The 23,941-nt window shown below is 46.9% G+C and overlaps 1 long non-coding RNA gene across 1 annotated transcript in view; it reads left to right on the forward strand.

Moving 5' to 3' along the window:
• Positions 1-7,502: 7,502 nt before the first annotated feature.
• The window catches only part of LOC101058230 (uncharacterized), a 30,469-nt gene continuing 14,030 nt past the window's right edge, over positions 7,503-23,941 (forward strand). The window contains exon 1 of the long non-coding RNA XR_676698.3: positions 7,503-7,638. This is a non-coding gene — a long non-coding RNA (uncharacterized LOC101058230). The remainder of the gene's footprint in view (positions 7,639-23,941) is intronic.

The raw sequence follows: 23,941 nt of genomic DNA on the forward strand, positions 1-23,941 counted from the left end.
CCTGAATAAATATTCCCAATCTGTTTTCCAAAATGGTTGTAACAATTCACATTTTCACCTGAAGTTTATTCACATCTCTGCTTTTGGTGAGTATTTCACCAGATCCTCAGCACTCTTGATATAGGCTTTAAAATTGTTGCCAATTAAAATTGTTGCCAATCTGATGAGTATGGAACACTGGCTTTGCTTTTCCCTGAATTACTAGAGAAGTTAAGCATCCTTTTACAGTTTTTGACCATATAGATCTCTTCTTTGAAATGCTTGTTCATATCTTTTGTCCATGTTTCTACTGGGGTTGTTTTTATGGTTATTGATTTCTAGGAGTTCTTTATATATTCTGAATACCAGATGTCAGCTGTATTTGTACCGTTGCAAATATCTTCTCATAGTCAGAATTTTCTTTAAATGTAAATATGAAATTTTAAAAGCACTTAAAATAAACCATGGGAGAATGTTTTTTCATAATCCTGGAATGGAGAAGACCTTTGTAAGTTCAATGAACTATAGAAGAGAAAAAAAAAGAGAAAGAGAAAAGTTTCAACTACATCAAAAAAAATCTTCTGGCCAGCAAAAAATAAACAATTCTAAGTAAAGTAAAAGACAAATGCAGAGCCAGGCACAGTGGCTCGCCTTGACAACTTGAAGCCAGGAGTTCAAGACCAGCTTAGGCAACATAGCAAGACCCCATTTCAATTAAATATTTGCTGCTAATTGCATAAAGGACTAATTTCCCAAATACATGAAGAGCTCCTATAAATCAATAAAAGGCCAACAAACCAATTTTAACATGAGCAAAGGATACCAATATACATTTTATTAGAAAGGAAATACAAATGGCATTTCAACATTTAAGAAGACGTTCAAGCTCAATGATAAAAATAAAATGGGATCTGATTTCACCCATCAGACTGAGCAATGAGAGACAGTTTGATAAACACTGTTGTTGAAGGTGTGGAGCCACAGGCAGGCACCCTTCAACATTGCCGGTGGTAGGGTGAGGTTACTTGGTAGTTAGAGCCTCTGTAGTCAGCAAGTTGGCAATAGCTATCAAATTACTAATGCACATACTTTTTGGCCCAGAAATTCTACTTCTAGGAATTTGCTTACAGATATACTTGCACATGATTGAAATGAAATATGTGCTGTTATATTCCTTACATCACAGTATTGTTTTTAATTGCAAAAAACTAGAACGAACCTAAACGTTTATCAAGAGGGAAATGAATAGTTGTGATGGTGGAAGACCTACTGTAACACAGCTAAGATGCAGAATCTAATGCTAGTTGTATCAGAAGGGATAAATCTAGAAATGAATATTGAATGCAAAAAGTGGTTGTAAGAGGGTATGTATATTACCATAGCATTTATATATGTTTTAAAAGCACATAGAGGGCATTGTAGGTTCAAGATTGTTCTATCTTCTCAGAGAATTATTTGATCACTAATAAATGACGTAATGACGTATCTCTAATAAGACTTTTGGTATAAAGGTCAATCCTGTCAGCAATTCTACTTTCCAGTTTGTTTGTTTGTTTGTTTGTTTGTTTTGAGATGGAGTCTCGCTCTGTCGCCCAGGCAGGAGTGCAGCAGCATGATCTCGACTCACTGCAACCTCCGCCTCCTGGGTTCAGGCGATTCTCCTGCCTCAGCCTCTCAAGTAGCTGGGAATACAGGCTCATGCCACCATGCCAGGCTAATTTTTGTATTTTTAGTAGAGACACGGTTTTGCCATGTTGGCCAGGCTGGTCTTGAACTCCTGACCTCAAGTGATCTGCCTGCCTGGGCCTCCCAAAGTGCTGGAATTACAGGAGTGAGCCACCACGCCCGGCCTCCAGTTTTCTTTTGATAAGATTTTTTTCTGGTATATTTTTACTCATCTTTTAAAAATATTTTTAAGGTAATATCTTTATAATTACACACAAATATTTATGTAATTTTAGACACAGTCATAAAAGAAATCCTATGTGCATGCTTTATTAAAACTATAGTCTTTTCTGAGCTTGGGTGGCCGGAGGAGTGGTAGCAGCCAGCCAGCCCAACTTCGCGAAGGCTCTCCGCGCGCCGCGGCCCACAGGCACCCGGCACACGCCCTCCCCGCCGCCAGGATTCCCAAGAGGAAGGTCTGCTCCGCTGAAGGGGCCGCCAAGGAAGAGCCCAAGAGGAGATCTGCGCGATTGTCAGCTAAACCTCCTGCAAAAGTGGAAGTAAAGCCGAAAAAGGCTTTGCAAAGGACAAATCTTCAGACAAAAAAGTGCAAACAAAACGGAAAAGGGGAGCAAAGGGAAGACAGGCCAAAGTGGCTAACCAACAAACTAAAGAAGATTTACCTGCAGAAAACAGGGAAAGGAAAACTGAGGAGAGTCCAGCCTCTGATGAAGCAGGAGCCAAGACTGATTAGCACCATATACAATGTCTTATCAGTGGTCCCTGTCTCCCTTCTTGTACAATCCAGAGGAATATTTTTATCAACTATTTTGTAAATGCAAGTTTTTTAGTAGCTCTAGAAACATTTTTAAGAAGGAGGGAATCACACCTTATCCCATTTTTAAGTGTAAATGCTTTTTTTTTAAGAGTTGAAATCGTTTGTTGGTTGTTTATTTTTTGGTACAACCAGAAAATAGTGTGGGATATTGAATTATGGGAGTCTTTGACCGTCTCGGGTGCCAGCTTAACATTCCATAGATGGTGGGTTAGTTTTTATATCCTATAATACAAAGCATATTAAATGGCAATATGGAGTCAGTCCTGCATTTAATGTCTTGAACATTTTAAATTACTTCTAGTCCCATGTTTTTTTTTTTTAGTAGAATTGTTTCCTAAAGAAAACCATTCCTTGATCATGGCTCTCCCTGTCAGAATTGTGTGCACTCTATAACATCTTTGGTTCTGGTAGTCCTGTTTTCCTGATAACTTTGTTACTGTGCTGTGAAAGATTTAAAATTTGAATATGTGGTGTACATGCTATTCAGTTGTGAATTGGTGGGACGTATATAACAGCTTATCAACATGTGAAGGTACTGGTACTTGATAGCCTCTTAAGGAAAATTTGCTTCCAAATTTTAAGCAGGAAAGTCAGTGGAATAACTTTAAAAAAGAATTACAATACATGGCTTTTTAGATTTTTGTTACATATGTTAAGAATTGTGTACAAATCAAAATGTCTGTACTCAACCAATAAACTCTCAACCAATAAACTCTCAATTATGAAAGAAAAAAATTATAGCCCTTTCTATTTTTACTTGCCTCCCACCTTGGCCTATATCAGTACCCCCTCCACAACCTACGTCAATAAACTAGTATTTATTATTCCCTATTTTTCTTCATACCTGTGTAATCACATACAGACATATGCGTACACATATATGTATACTTCTGTGTGTATATACATACACACATATGCAATACATGCACAAGTTTTTATTTGTCCTTTTTTATTAAAATGAGATTATATACACACTTTTCCAGTTCATGTTCTTCTCACTCAATAACACTCCCTGGAAATCAATCAGTATGGCTCTAATTACTAATCTTCAATGGTTGCCTAGTGTTTCAGAGTGTGGATGTGTCACAATCTACTCAGCTATTACTATGATTTTTAGGGTTTAAAAAAGCTGTAAGTAATTATGCAATACACATCTGTTATGGTTTGAATGTCTCCTCCAAAACTCATGTTGAACTTTAATTGCCAATGTAATGGAATTGGGAGATGGGGCCTTTAAGAGGTGATTAGGTCATGAGGGCTCCACCCTCTTGAATGAATTAATGTCATTATTGTGGCAGTGAGTTAGTTACAGAGGGAATGGGTTCCTAATAAAAGGATAAGTTTGGCCTCTTCTTACTCTGTGTTCTGCATGCTCACTTCCACCTTTTGCCTTCCACCATGGGATTACCCTCACCAGATGCCAGTGCCATGCTCTTGGACTTCCCAACCTCCAGAACCATGAGCCAAATAAACTTCTGTTCTTTACAAATTACCCAGTCTGTGGTATTCTGATACAGCAGCAGAAAATGAACTAAGACATCTTTGTCCATATAGGTCCTTAAGTACCAGGGCTTCCATTCTTATGGGATGATGTCTCAGAAGTAGGATTGCTGGGTCAAATGATGTGCATCTTTTTTATTTTAATAAATGGTGCCAGACTGCTTTCCCCAAAGGCTGGAGCCTTCTCACTTCCTCGACAATGTGTGGCCCAGCAGCCTGGCTAACTTGACTTATTCTTGGCAGAGATTCCTCTCCAAGGAATTTGAAATTCAAAAGGAGACACACAGAGATTGAGAAGATTGGAGCTGAGTCATATTCATATCAATCAATTCTGAAAACAAGCCCAATATCTTGCAAATACAGTCTTAGTTTTTGCCCAAGTTAGCCAGAGTTGAATTCTGTTGCTTGCAACCAAAAGACACTAATAAACCGTAGTTATGGACTGAGACCTCAACCTGGTCACAAATCCAGCCATGATCCCAACTACGAATTCAACTCTAATCCACACCGTAGACTTAATCCTCACCCAGGTTGGAAACTGAGGGCCATTCCTGGCCCCAGACTTCACTGAACTCCTGCCAAGAACCCCTCTTCAAGGGGTGTTCCTGGCTGTCAGTGGATACATTTCAGTGGAAACATTTCAGCCAAACGTATCCATAACCTGGGACCAAAAGTTAAGGCTTCTTTGTGACAACCAATGCCCATGACTTCTGGAGACAGGGGGGAATTTCTTCTGAAGAAAAATTTGTAAAATCTAAGAGATGTTTTGGGGACATCTGGGTTGCAGGAAATAAAAGGCCAAAAGAGAACATGGTTCTGGGGTGAAGGTTTAGTTTGTGGAGGCAGATAATAGGGGTATGAGGGAGCCAAGTGTCTGGAGCTGAATGGGGCTGGGATGAATCGCCTGCTGGAGCCTACATGGGTCTCTATGAGAGAGAGATCCCATGCTCCCAAGGCAAGCTCAGAGGAGTTGTCATCAAGAGATCCAGGCAGCCTGTAGCCCAGAGTCCTCCTCCTTTGTCTCTCTCAACATTCTGGCACTGCCTCAACTAGCCCAATGGGCCCCCATGAGGCTCAGGCCCCTTTTCCCACTGTCCTGACTTCCCACAGGCCCCAAAGTCACCTGCCACCTCCTCCTTCCCTTCAATTTATTTCCCATCATCTTTTCCCCAGGTGTGTCTTCTCACTGCATGCCTCCTGCTGAATTTCAGGGATTAGGACTGTCTACCATGGGACACAGCTCCCTTCCTTCTCTTCTCCCCAGAGCCAGGAGGCTGTTGCCAAATCTGGTCCCAGCCTCGCTCCAAGGATCTCTGAAGGGAATTAGGCAGAACTTGCTGGATGTGTGGCTGGAGAGACAAGCCAAGAGTGTGGGGAGGCGACTACCATTTGTCAAACACCTATTGTTATATACCAGGTAGGGAGTTAGCACTTAGCTCCCCTATTTAATCTCCACAGCAAGCCAATGAGATAGCAATTTTTATGGTCAGATAGGGAAGCTGAGGCCCAGGGATGTTCAAAGATTTGTCCAAGGCTACTCAGCCAGAGGTGGCAGAGCTGGGATTTGGACTCAGGACTGTTGATTCCAAAGCCAGCTCCTTCTAGGACTAAAGCAAGAGGAATGTAGTGGCCTCAGTTCCTCCCTGAAAGGGAGGCCCTACCAGGTAGAGAGTTCCCTGGTGGAGGCCTAGAGCACCTTCCTGGACCCTGGGCCCACTCTGTAGGGAGGGCTAGCTGGGTAAGAGCTGTGCTAGAGGGGCAGAGAAGCAGGTTCCTCTCACCCCAACCCCTGCAGGTTCCGCTCAGGCAGTGCTGGCCTCCCTCCTCCCATAGGGTCTCCCCGCTCCCTTTATTCCTCCACAGAGAGAGAAGGGAGCCAGCAGACAGTGCTGAGAGTAGAGTAGGCAGTCAGAAGACCAGACACAGATCATTCACAGGCAAGAACTCTGGGCTGCCCCTGCTTCACTGTTTCCATCAGGGCAATGGGGCATGGGAGGGTGTATAAGACGATGGCTGAGACCGTGTCAACTCCACCAGTGTGTGTGTGGTGAGGCCTGCCTGGGCAGGCAAGTGCTGTGACCATGTCAGTGGAGATGTCTTTGCCCACAGAACATGATTCAGGGGATAGCAAGGGCAGGAGCTAGGGTAAGCCAGGAAGACACATCAATAGCTGGTACGAGAGCTCTGTTAGGCCCTGCCTGGGGTCCAAGCCCTGCCTCTGGCTGCTCCATCATGACAGAAAGGTGGAGGATAAGCAAATGAGAATCTGTGGTTAATAGAAATGGGGCCTTTTGGAAAAGAGGAACACTAGGGGAAGTGCAAGAAGGTAACAAAGGGCTGGAAACACTCTCCTGGTTGTCCTGAGAGGGAGAGGAAATTGCACCTGTAAGAAAAAGCTTGCCTTTAGATCTCCACAGAGGCAAGGGGCACTGTGTGGCTGATTAAATGGAGCTCTAGTTACAGGCCTGATACCCCTGCTTGCTGTGCAACCCTGAGCAGGTCTTTTTTTTCCTCTCTGGGTCTCAGTGTTTCCATCTGCACAGTGAGAATTTGGACCTAAATGTTCTCCAAGAGCTCTGTCAGCTCTCAAATTCCAGAATCTTCTCTAAACCTTCTCTGAGTCAAGCCCCTTGAGCATGGCTGTACCTCAGGCGCTGACAGTTGTTTTAATGTGCTGATCAGTAGTGGAAGTCACAGTAACATTGTGAGGTGGAGGTGGTGTGCATTGGGGTCATCCTAGGATCCAACGTGAACTCCTCACCACGGCCTAGAGGCTTGAGTGGATTAATGCCCTGCCCATCTTTCCAGCCTCCCCTCTCCCTCTCCAGTTTCCCCTGGCTTCCTTTCCTTGTCTGGGATGTATCAGACTCCCTCTTGCTTTGGCACCTTCACATACACTGTTCACTATACTTGGAACGCAGGATCCCCACCTCTTTGGTAATTCTCTTCCTTTTGATCTTAGCTGAAATGGCCCCTCTTCCAGGAAGTCTTCCTGGGCCCCTAGCCTAGGCCAGCTCCCAGTCTGAAACACCCTCATAGCATCATGATAATGATCATAGTAGTAGTTGCTTGTACCATATAACTATGTTTGTATCTGTCTCTCCTCCTCAATTACTATCAGCTCCCTGATAGCAGGACCCTTGTTTATCTCATTCACAGCTTTACCCCTGGTGTCCAATAACCCAGGAAACTTTTAACCAACAAATATTTCTTGAAAACAAAACCCCTAGAAGCTGCCATGTGCTGTAGACCTACTGGGGGCCAGGCACAGACATACAGCATCTCATTGGGTCCTTGGATCACGCTCTCCCTACTTATTTCTTAGGTGCAGAGATGGTGTGGCAGAGAGCTGATGGGTTTTTTCCTTCCAGAAGATCTTTGTCCTGGACCAGTTGGCTGGGGTGTGCAGAGCTGGGCCTGGCAAGCAGGTCTGCCTGTTTTGTGCCTCCTTTTTTGCTTGCCACCACTCTTCAGAGAGGAGCAGCAGCTGTGGCCGCTCCTCGTGTTCCCATAGCAACCAATGCTTACCTCCCGCTCACACTGGTTCCTAATTGCCTGATTACGCATCTTCTCCCCCGCCAGCTCGCCAGCTCGGGAGCTTCTTGAGAGCAGGGTCCATGGCAGGCTTTGCTCACCATTGCGTGGCTCCAGGCTCAGTGAGTATTAGTTAAATGAACAAAAATGAATGCATGACCATCCATGCACTTGGGTTTTTAAAAGCTTTCATCAAAAACAAGGCACCTGGCAGCCCGTAGTGGCTTGGGGGAGGGCGAATTTGAGGACTCATTGCTCCTGGCTCACCTCTGCTGAGTGGCGTGGGTGGCCAGCCCCCCTTCTCCTCTCTCCCCTGCTGCCTGGGGAAGCTCTTTAGAAAACAGGCAAGACAGCCTGCACGGTCATGGCTGCTGGCAGGAGGGGGATGCTGGAGACGGTGTGACACCCTCCCCTACCAATCCCCCCACCCCTGCTCCACCATGCACAGGCACACTCGAACTCCCTCACCACCTCCTTCTGATGGAAGCCATCTCAAATGGCCAGTTTTTGCTTTCAGAATTACCAGAAACAATTGAGCAGCCTATTCAATTCTAATGCTCTGTTCACAATCTCACCAGTCAGCCCCTTTACTCTGTTCCCATTGCCACCATGTTAATCCCACTCACCACCATCTTCCACCTGAGCTGCTCCAACAGCTACCTCCCTGCCCCCTTTCTGTCCTTTTCTCTTCCCCCTCCTGCCCTCCCTCACGCCATCTTCCATGAAACAGACAGAAGGAGTGTCCCAAACAGAAATCATCCCACGTTATTCCTAGCCAGACTCACGACAGAGGCAGGTGCATTTTTACTATTTTTGTGGCATGACAGAGTCTGTGTAAGTCACTGAAGCGCCTAGAGGGGAAGCAGGTAGAGCTACTAGTCCATTAATTTAGTCTTTAAATGTTTGTTCCCTTAAATGTTTGGCTTTGGACCACGCATGAGCTAGTGAGCCCAGAGCTCACAAGGATGGGACCAATATGAGTTTTTACCCTAATGGAAGGAACAGAAAAAAAAAAAAAAACAATATGTGATCTGCACTTTGTAGAGGGTGCTACAGGAATGTACAGGGAAGTATGTTTGTGCAGAACCAGATGAAGGAACATTTGAGCTGGGTTTCCTATCAGAAATTGTTGGTTGCAAGCAACAGAAAGCATCTCTGATTAACTTAGGAGAGAAGGGAATTTATGGGGTTGGAGGGGTAAGCTATAGGGAGCTTACAGAATCAAGGGAAAAGCTAGAGAACCAGGTATGGAAATCGACATAAGCAAAGGCACTTCTTGGGAAGGGGTTGGGAAGGTATAGGAAGCAGGAATGGTTTGATCAGGATGTTGCCAATAACATGAATGAAGTCTGTTTCCTCTATTCTTATATTGCTTATTCCAGATTCAAAGTCCAATGAGACTGTCCAGTCACCAAGCTTAGTCCCATGCTCGCCTCCTGGCTATACTGGGCTGGGGAGGGGAAGGCAACTTCCCTTTGGCTTCTATGGAAGGAGGCATGCATGAATTTATTGTTTCACCAACATTACCCACAATCAGGCAGAGACAATTCACTAAACTGGAGCCTAAGGAAAGGGGAGGAATGAAGGCTGGGAAGCCACAAACCAACAAATGTCCACTCTCTGCTTGATGGCAGCAAAAAAAAAAGAGGAAGAGGGCATTCTAGCCAGAGAGAACCGAATGGACAAAGAAAGAGCTGAAGCCTGCTGTGCTCATGGCAGGCAGGCAGCAATGTGTGACTGGGGCGTAAGAGGAGGAAGGCAAAGAGCCACAGATGAGATGGGAACAGGGAGAAGACAGATCACAGTGTGCCCTGTGGAGTGGGCCCTAGGGAGCCAGTCTCTGGGGGTGGGGGGTGACCACATTGGCATTTTAGAACCTTCACTCTGGGGGTGTCAAGAATGGATCAGAGATGGCAAAGTTGGAGATGGGGAGACCAGCAAGGAACTCTTGTAGGCAAGAGATGATGAGGCCTGAATTCCAACATTGGTGATGAAACGGAAAGAAGACAATGGATTCAAGAGCAATGCAGGACCTAGAATCCTGAAGTTTGAGGGGGTGGAGGATGGAGAGGAGTAAGAGATGACTGTGTGTCAAGAGGGAGGAGTGAGTTTGGGAGAATTTGTGCTTTCTTCATGGGCTTCAAGAAGCCCACAAAGAATGGGTGTTCTCTCAGCACTCATTCAATCAGTAGTTAATGTCAGCCTGGCCCCACTAGCATATACTCTATTGAAAAAGGTGGGGAGAGAGTGAGAACTTTGTTTTTTTGAGATAGAGTCTCATTCTGTCACCCAGGCTAGAGTGCAGTGGTGCAATCTCGGCTCACTGCAACCTCCACCTCTCGGGTTCAAGTGACTCTCGTGCCTCAGCCTTCTGAGTAGCTAGGATTACAGGCGTGCGCTGCCATGCCGAGCTATTTTTTTTTTTTTTTTTTAGTAGAGATGGGGTTTCACCATGTTGGCCAAGCTGGCCAACTTGTGACCTCAAATTACCCACCCACCTCAGCCTCCCAAAGTCCTGGGATTACAGGCATGAGCCACCCACACCCAGCCAAGAGTGAGAACTCTTAATGGGCCCTCTCATACTCTGCTGGTGGGAACATACACTGATGCAGTTACTCTGGAGAACAATCTGGAAGTATGTTTTACTGTTTTAAATATGCATACCTCAGCACGTTGATTTCTAGAAATTTGTCCTAAAGAAATAACAAGTGTGTACAGATAAACATAGGTACAAGGATGGCTCAACATTGTTTATAAAAGTAAAAAACTGGAAACTACCTCAATATGCATCAACAGGGAAACTGGCTAAATAATAAGCCAGTAGGGACAGAAAAGAGAGAAGACACTGACCACATCCCTGGCCTCTGCAGCCTGACAGGCCTCAGTGGAGGAGAAGGGTAAAGCTTTCATTTTTAGTGAAGTTTGGGTTTTGTCTGTTCCACTAGGCTGGACATGTTAATTCCTGGAGGTAATCGGAGGATTTTTTTAATTATCTGAAAGCGTCTCAAAAAGTTCTGGCTCTTCAGGAGATTTCATCCAAGAAGTAGGGGAGAAATAGGTCACAGAGAGTGTTTAGGAAGAAATAGGAGGGAGAAAATAAGTTTTCTGCTTGTGGATTTCAACCCATTTACTAAAGTTACAATAACAACCATTACCTCTGGGGAATTCTGATTGAGGGAGGCAAGACTTTTACTTAATACTTTAAAAACTTTTGCATTGTTTGAATGTTTTACAATGTGCCCAAATCACAGAAATAAAAAGATAGTAAAAACAACAAAGATACTCGCATTTGTGGAGAGAGTGGAGATGCTGACAAGCTCCCTGAACCCCTGGAGCTTCTAGAGCAGGGTTTCTCAACCTGGGCACTATTGACTTGTTGCAAGGGCTGTCCTGTGCATTGCTGGGGGTGGGAGGCAGTGAGGCAGACTGTTAGCAGTATCCCTGGCCTCTGCCCACGAGGTGCCAATAGCACACCCCCACCCTGAGTTCTGACAACCAAACTGTCTCCAGACATTGTCAAATGTCTCCTGGGGGACAAAATCACCCCCAGTTGAGACAACTGCTCTAGAGGGATTATTCAGAATACGTGGGTGTCTTCTGAGCCTCTGGGCCTGGTGACCTCATTAATCCTATCTCCTAATGGCTCCCTGCCAGCACCTTTCCATGGCTCCATTGGTCTGGGAGTCAGAAGATGTAGCTTCCAGTTTCGGTTCTGCCACTTACTAGCGATGTGATCTTGGGCCTTCCAGAGCCTCATTTCCTCATCCCTAAAATGGGATAATTAACAATGACATGGCTCAAGGACAACCAGGTTCTCCCTTTCAACTGGATCTTTCCCTACTGCTTTTCAGGTGCCCAGGTGTCTCCCACTGAAACCAAGAAACCAACCCACCTTCCAGGACCTTACTTCCTTCTGCAGCTACTTCCCTGCCTCTCTCTTCTTCTTCACAGCCAAACTTCTTCAAAGGGTCATCTCACTCTTTTGAAGGCATTTCACACTCAGTGTGTCCTAAACTGATCTCATGATCTTCCTCCCCAAACCTACTGTCTTCTCCTGTCCCTTATCATAGCAAAGGGACCCCCTTACATCTAGTTACACAAGCCTAGGAGTCATTTTCAACATCTTCCACATTACCAACCTCATAGCCAATCCTGCTCGTTTTACTTCCTAAGTTGCTTTGGCTTTCAAGATTATTTATTTCTAAACAGGAAATACATTGAAAAATCAAAATAAATATAAAACGAGATTTAGTAAGGAGTCTCACCCAACTCCATTAACTTCAGCACTCCCCCTAAAACACACACATAAACCACCTTTATTTGGGGGGTGGGTTTCCTTCCAGTGCATCTTTATGGAAAGACAAACAATAGATATTGCTTCCTTTCTTCCACAAAATACAATACTCTACATGCTGTTCTGTACCTTGCATTTTTCACCTAAAAGTATATTTTGTCAATCTTTCTGTTCAGTATTAGAAATCTTTTGCTCTGTTTTTACAAATAGTATTCTACTGGGTGGACCTAACAACATTTCTTTTACCATTCCCTTATTTACAAGTGCCAGTTATAGGAAATCTGCTATTCTAAGCAATCTCTAAACATCTTTTCAACCCATCCACTTGTTTCAGTCTCCTTTGTCTCCACTCTAGCACAAGCTACCACCATCCTCTCCTGGACTCAGCGGAATAGCTTCCTAAATACTCTACCCAAATCATCTCTTGCTCTATCTTCACATAGTGGCTGGACTGGTATTTTCAAAACATGACTTTGATCATATCCTTGCCTTGCTTAACGACCTGCTGCAGCTTTCTTGTGGTTTCAGGGTAAAGACAAAACTCCTCCTTATGGCCTGTGAAGCCTCATTGAGTCTGGCCCTGCCTCACCCACCTCTCCCTGCTCCCCTGACCCCCTCTGCCCCCTCCTTCTCCACTCCACTCCCAGTGGCCACCTTTTAGTTCTTTGCATATGTTGTTCCTTCTTTTTTTTTTTTAGACAGAGTCTTGCTCTGTTGCCCAGGCTGGAGTGCAGTGGCGCAATCTCGGCTCGCTGCAAACTCTGCCTCCCGGGTTCAGGCCATTCTCCTGCCTCAGACTCCCGAGTAGCTGGGACTACAGGTGCCCGCCACCACGCCCGGCTAATTTTTTGTATTTTTAGTAGAGACGGGGTTTCACCGTGTTAGCCAGGATGGTCTCGATCTCCTGACCTCGTGATCCACCCGCCTCAGCCTCCCAAAGTGCTGGGATTACAGGCTTGAGCCACCAAGCCCGGCCCATATGTTGTTCCTTCTGCATAAAACACTCCACTCTGCTCCACTCACCAGGTTCCTTTCTATGTGTCCTTAAGATCTCAGCTTCTTTGTCCACTCCTCAGGAAGCCTTCCCTGAGCTCCCTGCTAGGTCAAAGCCCCAAATTAAAGGATCTCATTAGCACCGCATGCTTCTCCTGCATAACCCTAGTCCCAGTTGTAAGTTCACATTCATTTGGGGGACACTTTGATAAATGTCTGGCTCCTGTTCCCATGTGGACTATGAGGTCCATGAGGGCAGAGGCCTTACCTATCTTTGCTTTCCATAAAGGCCCTGCATCTAGAAAATTGTTGACCAAATGAAAGAAAGGATGAGGCATATAAGGGCCCCAGCAGAGAACCTGACACATAGTAGGTGCTCAAGAAATGTTGCTTTCCTCTTTCTTGCATTCACTGTCTTTGCTCTGGAGCCTGTAATGGGTTGCCTTCTATGTGCGCTACTCAACAACGCTGCTCTCTAAACACTCAGCCTGTGGCCTTTGCTTGGGCTTCTCCTTTCTTGATATGACTCATTTAATGGCTGATCATTTCTTCCTCCTGAAAATCCTCTCTTGTCTTGGCTTGATGCCCTGGGATCCCTTTACCCATGGTGGCTTCCTCTCTACTTTCTCTTCCTCTGCCTACCCTGAGATGTTGGGATTCCTCAGGTTTTATCCCAAACCCCTTCCCCTCTCATTCTATACACTCTCTTTTGAGCCATCTCATCTATGCTCATAGCTTCCATCACCATGTATGTCAAACTTTGAGTCTCCCGCTCAGGTTTTTGTAATATGCCTCAGGTCCCCGTATTAAATGCCAGCCTCTGCCTCTAGAATGTAAGTAGAGCGAGACAGCAGAGATTGTGTCTATGTTTGCTTATTACAGTGTCCCCAGCCCCTGAAGCAGTACTTGGCACATAGTAGTCACCCAATAAATACATATTGTCAAATACATAAATGGCAGGGCCCATGTTATGATGGAGACAGCTGCCTTCTCCAGAGGCAGCCTTTTTCTTGGCAAGGCAGTGGGGCAGAGAAAGAGGCTAGGTGCTAAATGTCATGTCCTGGCTTTTCTCATGCTGGGCCTTAGCAGATATCTCACACCCACAATCAGGATGAAAGATGAAATTCCAAGCAGGATTTGCACCCAGGAGCCAGCAGTCTCTGAATCAGCAAACTGTCCTATGGGGTTGTTTCACCCCATTTGCAAACCATAAGGCAGCCTTTGAGAGAGAAGGCAGCTCAACACAACATGTGCTAGCATCATGTCCAGCCGAGTAGCCTTTAAGGGGAGCAAATAGCTGGCCACATCGTGTGGCAATGTTGTCAGAGGGGAGGAGGGCACTAGGCTGAGGCTGCACCTGCCAGGATATGGAGATGAGGTTCAATCCTCCTGCCCCACTGAAGAGGGGAGCCAGACCACCCTGCTCCCAAACCCAGGGCCTTTCCAACAAAGGTCAAGGGTGGAGGAAAGCCAGGTTGAGTGGGCAGAGGAATTCTGCTTATAGCCCTGACACACTGCCTGTGGCACAGCCTCCTACAACAGACTGGCCTGTAAGGCCAGGTCCTGCCCGGTCTGCATGAGAACTGACACAAAAGTACAGACCGTTCTAAGTCAGAGCTGAGGCGGCCCTTTGAACCCCAGTTCCACCCACCTCATGATTCCGTTGGAAAAGCTGAGGTTTAGGTTCAGGCAGAGACTGTCCTGTAGTTGGTAACTAGCAAGCCAGGGCGTCTGGCTTATCTCTTAGCCTTTAGCCTGCTTGGCCCTACAGACTTGATAGTTTCTTCCTGCTTACATTTTAGAGGGAAGAGACAGACCATAATTTTAAAAAGAATATGCAAGTAAAATATGTAGCATGAAAGATGGTGGCAAGGGTTATGGAAAAGAAGAAAGTAGTGGAGGGGGAATGAGGGTGCTAGGGTTTGTGATTTTAGATGGCATCATCAGGGGAGGCCTCCTTAACAAGGGAGCACTGGAGCAAAGTCTGAGGGAGGTGAGTGAGTGCACTTGCTCTCTCTACAGTGTACTGTGAGGACACCCAAGACAGAGCCCGAACCTCCAGACTGCCCCCAACAGGGCCATGGTCAGAGGGCCTCCTGGGAGGTTTGCCTATGGATTTTGGCCTGGCCACAGGGACAGGAATAAGCATATCTTCTGAAACTGAGGCTGGACACAGAACCAAAGGCCTATGACACCCTAGGTCAGGTAATATTAATAACAACAGTAATAATAATAATAATAATAATAGCACCATTTTATCTGCATTGAGCACATACCATATGCCGGGCACTGTTTCTAGCACGTTACGTGTGTTATCTATCTTATTCCATTCACACAATGACCCTATGAAAACAGTGCTGTTCTAATGCCCATTTCATAGATGAGAAAACAAAGTCTCAGAGTGGTTACAGAACTTGCCCAAGGTCACAAAGCTAATGAGCAGCAGAGTTGTGCTTTGATCCTAGGTCTTTGGACTCCAGAGCCCATGTTTCATAGACAGAAGCAGGTTTTAGCCATCTGGGCTGGAACGTTTGTCTAGAAACAGAGGGTAGATGAGATGATCTCTTGGGTTCTCTGCTGTGGTCATAAGGGCCAGGCAGCTCAGAGGCAGTTGAAAGTGATGTCTAATATGGAAGCCAACCTGGGATAGGATTGTGTCTGAGGCCTCTACAGAAGAGGTAGGCTTCATCTTCTCTGGAATGTGAGCTCCGTGAACGCAAAGCCTTTTCTGTCTGGTCTGCTGCTCTATCACCACTGCCTGACACTAGTCAGTGATCAATAAATATTGGAGTAAATGAGTGAATACAAGAATGAACCAATAATTCACTCTCACTTATCGAAGGTGGGCCCAGCCAGACACTGCCATCTTTCCAAACAACCAGGGCATCTGGACTTGTGTCTCCCTGAGAATGTGAGGCAAAGAAAGAAGGCATGGCAGAACTAGGAGCAAAGGAGATGCTGCTGGGGTCAGGAGCCAGGACAGAGCCCAGAGCTGAGGACTGGGACAGTGATGGGTGCAGAGAGGCCACCCTTTGTGAACACAGTTCTGGGTGCTTTACATATGCCTCCTCATATCATCCTTCCCACAGCTTTGGGAGATAGAGATTACTACCTCATAGAAAGATGAGGAGACTGAGGCATAGAGAGGCTAAATGACTTGCCATGGATCATACAAGCATTATGGGGTGGAGCTGGGTTTAAACTGAGATTGGCAAGGCAAGCCAATTGCTTTGTGTGGTCCCTAACTGGGGTGCAGTTAGAAACTCTCTCCCCTCTGCTGTCTACCTTCCCCCATCTCAACCTCCCAAGCTCCTTTGCTCTGCAGCTGTCCCCAGACCTCAGCCTGGGAGCTGGACCCTGCCTCTTCAGTCTCCCTAAAGAGTGGAGACTCCAATGCAACAGGTTTTCCCTCCCTCCCTCCCTCCTTCCCTCCCTCCATGTACCCTGGAGGTCTGAGGTCAGGGCAAAGCCAGGACCAGCAGTAAAGAACAGACATGGAGTGAGACAGATCCGGATTTAAGTCCTGGTTCTTCCACTTAATACCTCAGAGAGGAAGAACTACCTTGCTGAGCCTCAGTGTCCTCCTCTATACATATGGGATAATATCACCCATGTCATGGCGTTGTGGGGACTAACTGAAATCACTTAGGGGAAGGAACTGGATTCCAGGTGAGCTGGAGACAGGAAGAAGCAGTCATAATAGTCCACCACATTACAACTTACACAGCACGTTTCCATTAATTTCTAGGCTCCCCTTTTTTTCTGTATAACCATTCTATTGGGTAAAGTTATTGTCCCTCTTCTGTAAATGAGAACACTGGGGCTTGGAAGTGACGTGCTAACCAAAGGCATGCAGTCTGGAAGTCACAAAGCAGACATTCTAAGCTAGATGCATGTGACACCCGAGTGTGTGGGGAGCCCCCTTCACCTTCCAAGGCAAGCACTCCTTTACCCTCCGATATCAAGTTTGGTGGTGACAGTACTCATCTTGAAAAGTGCTGGTTCTCCTGATCCTCTCCTCCAAAGCAAGACTCAGTGGTGCACTGAGAGGATCTCCTCCAGGCCACAGCCCCACCTCACTCTGCAGTAGCAGCAATGAGGAAAGAAAAATGGTTGTCCCAGCACAGGATGGGAGAGTGAAGCATGGTCACAATGAGGGCCAGAGAACGAGCAGGAGGTAAGCAGGAACCCTGAAGTAGTGCACCTCAAACCTAGGAAAAACCATGTCTTTGGCCATCTTTAGAGGCGGCTTACCAGAGAACAAGACACTTCCCCGTCATCAGGTCATAGCAGTCATCCTCTGTGCGTGGCTCTGTCTCATATTGTGAACTTGTTCTTTGTATAGAATGGGTCTCTTTTCTGCTGTAGCCCATGAGGTTTTTCCCTTATCTTTGATGGTCTGTGAATTTCCCACAAAGTGTCTAGGTATAGACTTATTTTATGTATTTGGCTTAGTCCTTGGCCTGCCCTTTCTCCCTGAAACTCATACGTCTTTTCCTTTCTGAAAAATTCTCAGCTATTATCTCTCAATGATTGCCTCCTCACCATTATCTGTTTGGAGCTTCTGTTAGACTTAGGCCGGAGCCCCTCAATGCCAACCTTCATGCCTACTAACTGCTCTTTCAAAGTTTGTTTCTATGCTGGTGTGAATCCCTCAGCACTAGCCTACAATTCTCTAATTCTTTCCATGACTGTGCCCAGGCTAGAGCTATCCCATTCATTGAAGTTTGCTTTCTTTTTACTTCGATAACTATATTTTTGACTTCCAAAGTTTCTACTTGATTTTCTCTTTTTATCTCTCTTCCTGTTTTTGTGCAATCCTATTTTGTCCTTTTAAGGAATATCATTCCTTCATTTCTCTCTGTGTGCATCCTGGGCATGCTTATTTTCAAAATCTGTCAGCCTATTCTCTAAAACTCATCTGGAGTAAATTTATGTGCTGATTGTAGATTTTGCTGGCTCTCCCTGAGCATTAGATTTCTTTATGTGTTTTGGAATTTTGGTTTGGAGAGGGAGTGTTGGTGTTGTTTTGTTTGTGTTTGTGTCTTATTGTCTTTCTCTCTCAGTGCTTGCCCCTCCCTATCTGGTGGTTTCATGGTGGCCTCCACTGGCCCCTCCACACCCCTCAGCCCAGAATCCGATTTTATGACACTCAGGTCTCTTGCCCTATAGGACATGTTGGGGTCATTCTCCTGCTTCAGTGTAGAACCTTGGGGCTCGGTTCACTTCCTTGTCATGAGGCTGAGTCTGCCTCCACCCAGCTCCTCATGGCCCAGGCTGCCTTGTAGTCAGAACTCCCAGAAGCAGCTGGAAGCTGTCTTTTCCAGCTCGTAAGGGGAGAGCCCTGCCCCTCCTCCCCCTGGTTTCTGCCTCCCATCCCACAATGGAGCACTTGTAGTACTCACAGGAGCTGAGTCCCGGCCACTCCTGCCCACCCCCCACCACGGCGCCCGTGTTCTGACCCAGGGGCCGGCAGGCTACAGCTGTGCTGGTTGCTTTGCATTTCTGTGTGTGCTCTATATCTCATTTTTTCAGCCTGATTCTGTCTTTGGGGTTTTCTCTTTTTACAGTGTATTGATCTTCCATCACTCTGTGCTTGGTACAGAGGGGCTCTGTTGCCATCTTAACTGGAAATGTACTCTAATTGTGTACCATAACCAGAAATTATTTAACCAATCCCCCATTGTTACACTTTTATGTTGTTTGCCATTTGGGGCTAGTACAAACAAGAAGGCAATAAACATCCTTAATGCACTTGTCTAATTCCTAATGCGAAGTTGTGAGATCAAAGGGTAGCCATGTTTCCATTTGATACATATTTCATTTTGTATGTACTACCCCAACCATCACCACCACCACCAATACACCATCGCTGGCATCTGGTTTGTTGAACAGAACAAGGGAAACCCTGGAAATAAATGAGACCGTGCTGTCGTAAAGTCTAACTTAGTGTACACAGGTGAGGCATTCTTAGACAACTTCTTCCCTGTTTCCATCTCTTTTGGAGCCCCAGCTCCTTCTCATGGGTTATTTCATTTAATCTTCATGACATCCCTACAGGATAGGGAAATCTCATTTTGCAGAAGAGGAAGCCAAGGCTCAGAGAGGTAAGACGACCTCCTAAGATTTTACTGATAGGAAGAGGAGTCCACATGAAGTTGAGGAGAAAGGTGGGGTGCTCCCCAGTCCACTGAGCTGCAGAAGGGAGGCCTTCCGGTCTTCACTGATCCATATGTTTAGGAATTTGGCTGCCTCCATGAGACCATGGTACAGCGATTGTGGGCAACTCCTAATTGTCTGGGTTTAGGCACACTGGGGCAGCCTCCACTGCGTGTGGGACAAGTGCTGGCTTTGCAACTCAGGCTCAGCCCCTCTGTAGTTAAGTAATGATGAGCTCCTCCTTATCCTCTCATTTTTCAACGGGAGATAGCCGGGTATAGTGAGAGCACACAGGCTCTGGATTCAGTTAAAAACCAGCTCTGCCACTTTCCTGCTGTTTGACCTTGGCAAGCCACCTCACCTCTGTGGGTCTCAGTTTCCACATCTGTAATGTGGGGTAATAAGGCTTCTCTTGGAGAGGCATTGTTAAGATGAAAGAAAGACCGGTGTGCCTGGCACATAGTAGAGATTCAAATAAAGCCTGTTTCTGACAAGGGTGAAAGGTCACATAGCTAAGCCTGCTCAGCCAATCAGCTGGGGCCACACCCTGTCCTGACTCCACACTCAGTGTTCTTCCCAATGCAACTGTCTGGGCCTCCTTCAGCTATTTGTTTCATTGTCCTGTCCTACTATGTTCCCTCCTGCCAAAAAGAAAGAACCATCCCAAGGAGCTGAAGCTCTGGCCTCTGTGCATGCTCCCACAGCTTCTGCTGGGCTGCCTGACAGGAGCATGGGCCCTGAAAGCTTCACACGTGTCCCCGGACCCCACCACAGGTGTGAGCCTGGATGCATGACTCTGCAAGATGCTACACACCAAGAGGACTGGAAGTTTGAGATTACTGTGGAGTGGTGGCTGCTGATGGGGCCTCCGGCCTGCCCACTGCCTAGGCCTGTAGCCCTCAAACAAGTCTCCCCTGCTCTCTTGGAGGCACTGCCCGCAGCCTGTTGGAAGATCACAAAAAGCAAGAATTGGCCCTTCCTCCTCTGGCAGAGCCTGCATAGCCTCTGGGAGGCAATTAGGGCTTGGGCCTGCCTTGGGAATTCTCAAGGGTACCCAAAAACACTTCAAAGTCACAAGCCCATCTGCCTGCTTCACCCTGGGGAAAAGGGGCAAGGGGGGCATATTGCAATCACTCCCCAGATGGGAAGCTGAGGAGACCAGTCTCAGGCCCACGGTGGCCTGGGATGGAAACTCTGGCCATGTGGGGTTCTTCCTTTGCACAGTGCTGTGGCACATGAAGATATCTGGTTGTGGGCTCAGTGTGAGGGAATGGGGTACTGGTGAGCAGAGGTGAGGCAGGGATACTTGGAGTCCCAAGTGCCTGCAGCTCTCACAGCTTACAACCTGGGTCTCAAGATAGGCAGAAAGACTCTGTCACAGGGAGGTGGCACTGGAACCTCATGAGATTAGAACTCAAGACCAAGGCCCTTCCAGCCTGGTCACTGGCACACTCCTAAGGTGCTCTCTGCCCATCACTGGCGGTTAGTGCTCCTAGAGCTCTGTGCCAGGCCCACCTCTCTTCCATCCTTCACATGCCTCTGGTGTGACCTCATCCACCCCTCAGATTGCAGCTACCACCTCTGTGCTAATAAGAGTTCAGATGAAGTGAGTGCTAACTCTGTGCCAGGCACTGTTCTAAACATTGTGCTTGTGTCAGTTCATTTAATCTTCACAGCAACCTAATGAGGTTGACCCTAATACTACGCCATCATACAGATGAAGAAGACAATGAGGTCTGGGAGGCTATGGAACTTGCTAGGAAGAGGCTGATGACTCCCAAACTGCTCTCTTTCGAGCTGGTTTCTCTTCTCATCTCCTTTCTTCCTGTTACTCATGACACACCTAGGCTGGAATGTCCCACAAGCTCCTCAGACCCACCACAGCCAAAACTGCACTGACATTTCTCCTGTACCCACACCCCATCTCAAAATCCTCCTTCTCCCAGAAGCCTCATCCCCCACAGTTACTCTCCCATCTACTACATCCCTGGGTGGTATATCTTGCATTCCTTTCTCTTCCCCCTGCAACACCTCGAGGGTCTTCAGTCCTACCCACTCACATTTCTTCAATCTCCCTCCTCTTTTTCTCCTTCCTCAGTGATCCTTCCCCCTGGGGTCTTCTTCTTCTCCTTCTTCTTTAGTTTTATTTTAATTAATACATAATAATTTTGCATATTTATGGGGTGTAGTGATGTTTCCATACATGTATACATTGTGCAGTGATCAAATCAGTGTAATTCACATAACCATCATTGAAGCATTTATCATTTCTCTGTGGTGGGCACATTCAAAATCCTCTCTTCTAGATATTTTGCAAGATACACTACATGATTGTTAACTGCATGGCCTTGCTGCACAGTAGCACACCAGAACTTACTCCTCCTGTCTAATTGTAACATAGTTACAGTTGGAACAACTTCTCCACATCTCCCCTCCCCAGCCTGTGGGAGCCATTGTTCTACTCTCTACTTCTATAAGATCAACTTTTTTAGATTCGTCATCTCCCCTCCCCAGCCTGTGGGAGCCATTGTTCTATTCTCTACTTCTATAAGATCAACTTTTTTAGATTCTTCATCTCATATCTCTACTTTTGTCTTCTCCCCTCACATTTATCTTCCACACTGCCATGGGAAGGGCCCATGGCCCATCCCCTGCTCAAAATCCTTCTATGGTTTCCCATGGCCTACGGTATCAAGGCCAAATTCCTTATCCTAACATGCAGGGGCCCCCACAGTGGGAACAACTATCTGTTGAACTTCACCCTTTACTTTCCCAGCCACTCCCTCTAGCCAATCTGGCCTCCTTGCTGTCCTTCTAAGGTACCTTTCAATGCCTTGAACTCCTGTCTTTGGCGTACTCCATCCCATCCCCACACTCCTCTACACCCTTGGAATACTCTCCTTCTTCCCATCCACCTGTTCTGAATGTCCATCCCAAATGTCACCTTCTCGGTGAAGCCTTCCTGTCCTCTCCTGTTGAAAGTACTCTTGGCTGTTTTGAGACTGCAGCAGTGTAATATGGAGATCGGACAGACCATGAGATTTGGAGACAAAACTGAGCCGTGGGACATCTGAGAAGGCCCTTTAATCACTCTACCTCAGTGTCCTTCCTTATAAAATGCAGCCATGAATACCTCTCCCCTGGGTTGTGTGAGGGTGGAATAAGAGGCAGCAGGCAAACCTTGGCACACAGTGAACAGGCCTTGGGAGAGCCCATCACCTCTTCCCAGGGGCACTCCATGTCCACAACCCTCTGCGCCACAGCACACTGCCAAGGACTGTTCTACCACCCCCGATCCCTGAGATTGTTTCTTTATCTTTGCTTTCTTCCTAGCCCAGCATGCAGTAGTCCTCAGAAATCCCTGAGGGAGGAAAGTCCTGACAGGAAACCTTTCTGGGCAGCCTCAGTTTGGGGCCTGATGGTAGAGATTTTCCCCAATCTTAACGAGTGAGGCCTGCATCATTGTATTGTACAGGTCAAGGTGGGTTGTTCTGGTTCCACTAAGCACTGAGGACTCCAGGAGTAACAAGCCCCCATCCTTCGTTGGCTGGAGAGGCTGTCATGACATGGTCATCTCCCCTAAGAAAGGGAACTTGGCCTGAGAAGCACTGGGCTCTGGGAGCAAGGTATGTGAGCTCTGGTCACAGAAAACCTGTTCTTAGAGGAGACCTGGATACCTTGTTCCTGGATTTATCAACTATCAGTTTTCTTAGCTTTTCTCCCCTGGGCCATGGGTCCAAGAACCAATGGAGCATTTCTGGGTTTGAGCAATCTGTACTTCCCTCTGTTCTTCCCCCCAGCCTGATCAAAGCTCTTGGACCTTACTCTCCTGTTCCTTTAACAGCAAGTTTAGGAGCATAGTCATGGGGGCTAGAGTGCCCAGACAATCCAGCTGAGCCCAACAAGACAGAGAATAAGCATAACCTTATATGTGATTGAGAATAACCTTATATGTGATTGAGTCATCAGTCACAAATCACACTCCCTGATTCAGAGACTCTCAGAGTAGCAGTGCTAGGGCAGTTCCATATACCTTTCTCCTTGCATTGCAGCTGGGCAGACTGAGGTCCAGAGAGGGTGAGGGACTGATTCAGATCACACAGCAAGACAGCAGTGGAACCCAGACCTCCAGACTCCCAGCCCAGGGCCATTTTTCCCACACCTAGGACTCTATCTGAGAAAGTGATGGTAACTGGTAGGAGAAGCTGGGGGTGGGGGCTGCAGGAGGCAGGAACTTGAGGGGAGGAATGTGGGACTGGAAGGTGGAGGGGAAGCAAAGCCCCCAGCGCTGAGTGGCGGCCCACCCTGGAGACATCAGCCCAGCTATCACACGGCTTCCTCTGCTGAGGATTAGCACAAACATCCCCCAGCTGTGGCCCTCCCTGCTGGCCAGCTGTGCAGGCTTTGGGTGGCGCGCCCCAGATGCAGGAGGCCCCAGGCTGGAGGCTGGACTTTCTCTCTTGTGACGTTGTGTGCTCTCCCGGCATCCAGAGGGCATGGGCCAGCCTCTGGCTCATCTCTGCTGTCAGGCCCGGTGAAGGACAGTCAACACTCCTGACTGATCAAAGGCACTCCCACCCTCTGGCCCCAGGAGTGCCGGGGCCGAAGGGGAGTGGGAGAGCTCAGATGCCGTCCTGTCATGCTTTGAAGTCCCAATGCATTCTGGGGTAGAACTTGCTGTGGAGTGAGACCTCTGGAACACAAACTTAACAAAAATTCCTGACATGTGTTATGATGGAGGCAGGAGAGCCGAGTCCTGACACCCTTGGCCAGACCTTTCACCTCTCTGAGCCTTGCCCTTTCCAACTGGGCCAGGAGGGGACTGGATTCTGCAGAGTAAAGGCCAGGCCAGCTTGCCATCCCATGACTCTGTGAGTTTCTCTTTCTTCTCTCAGAGGCCAGGTAGGCAGGGTGGCCCAGAAAAGGCTTATGGGCAGGAATAGAGGTAGTCTGGCACCAAGGACAGGGTGCGTGGGATA

Source organism: Pan troglodytes, chromosome X (assembly GCF_028858775.2).
Source record: "Pan troglodytes isolate AG18354 chromosome X, NHGRI_mPanTro3-v2.0_pri, whole genome shotgun sequence".
Classification (NCBI taxonomy): domain Eukaryota; kingdom Metazoa; phylum Chordata; class Mammalia; order Primates; family Hominidae; genus Pan; species Pan troglodytes.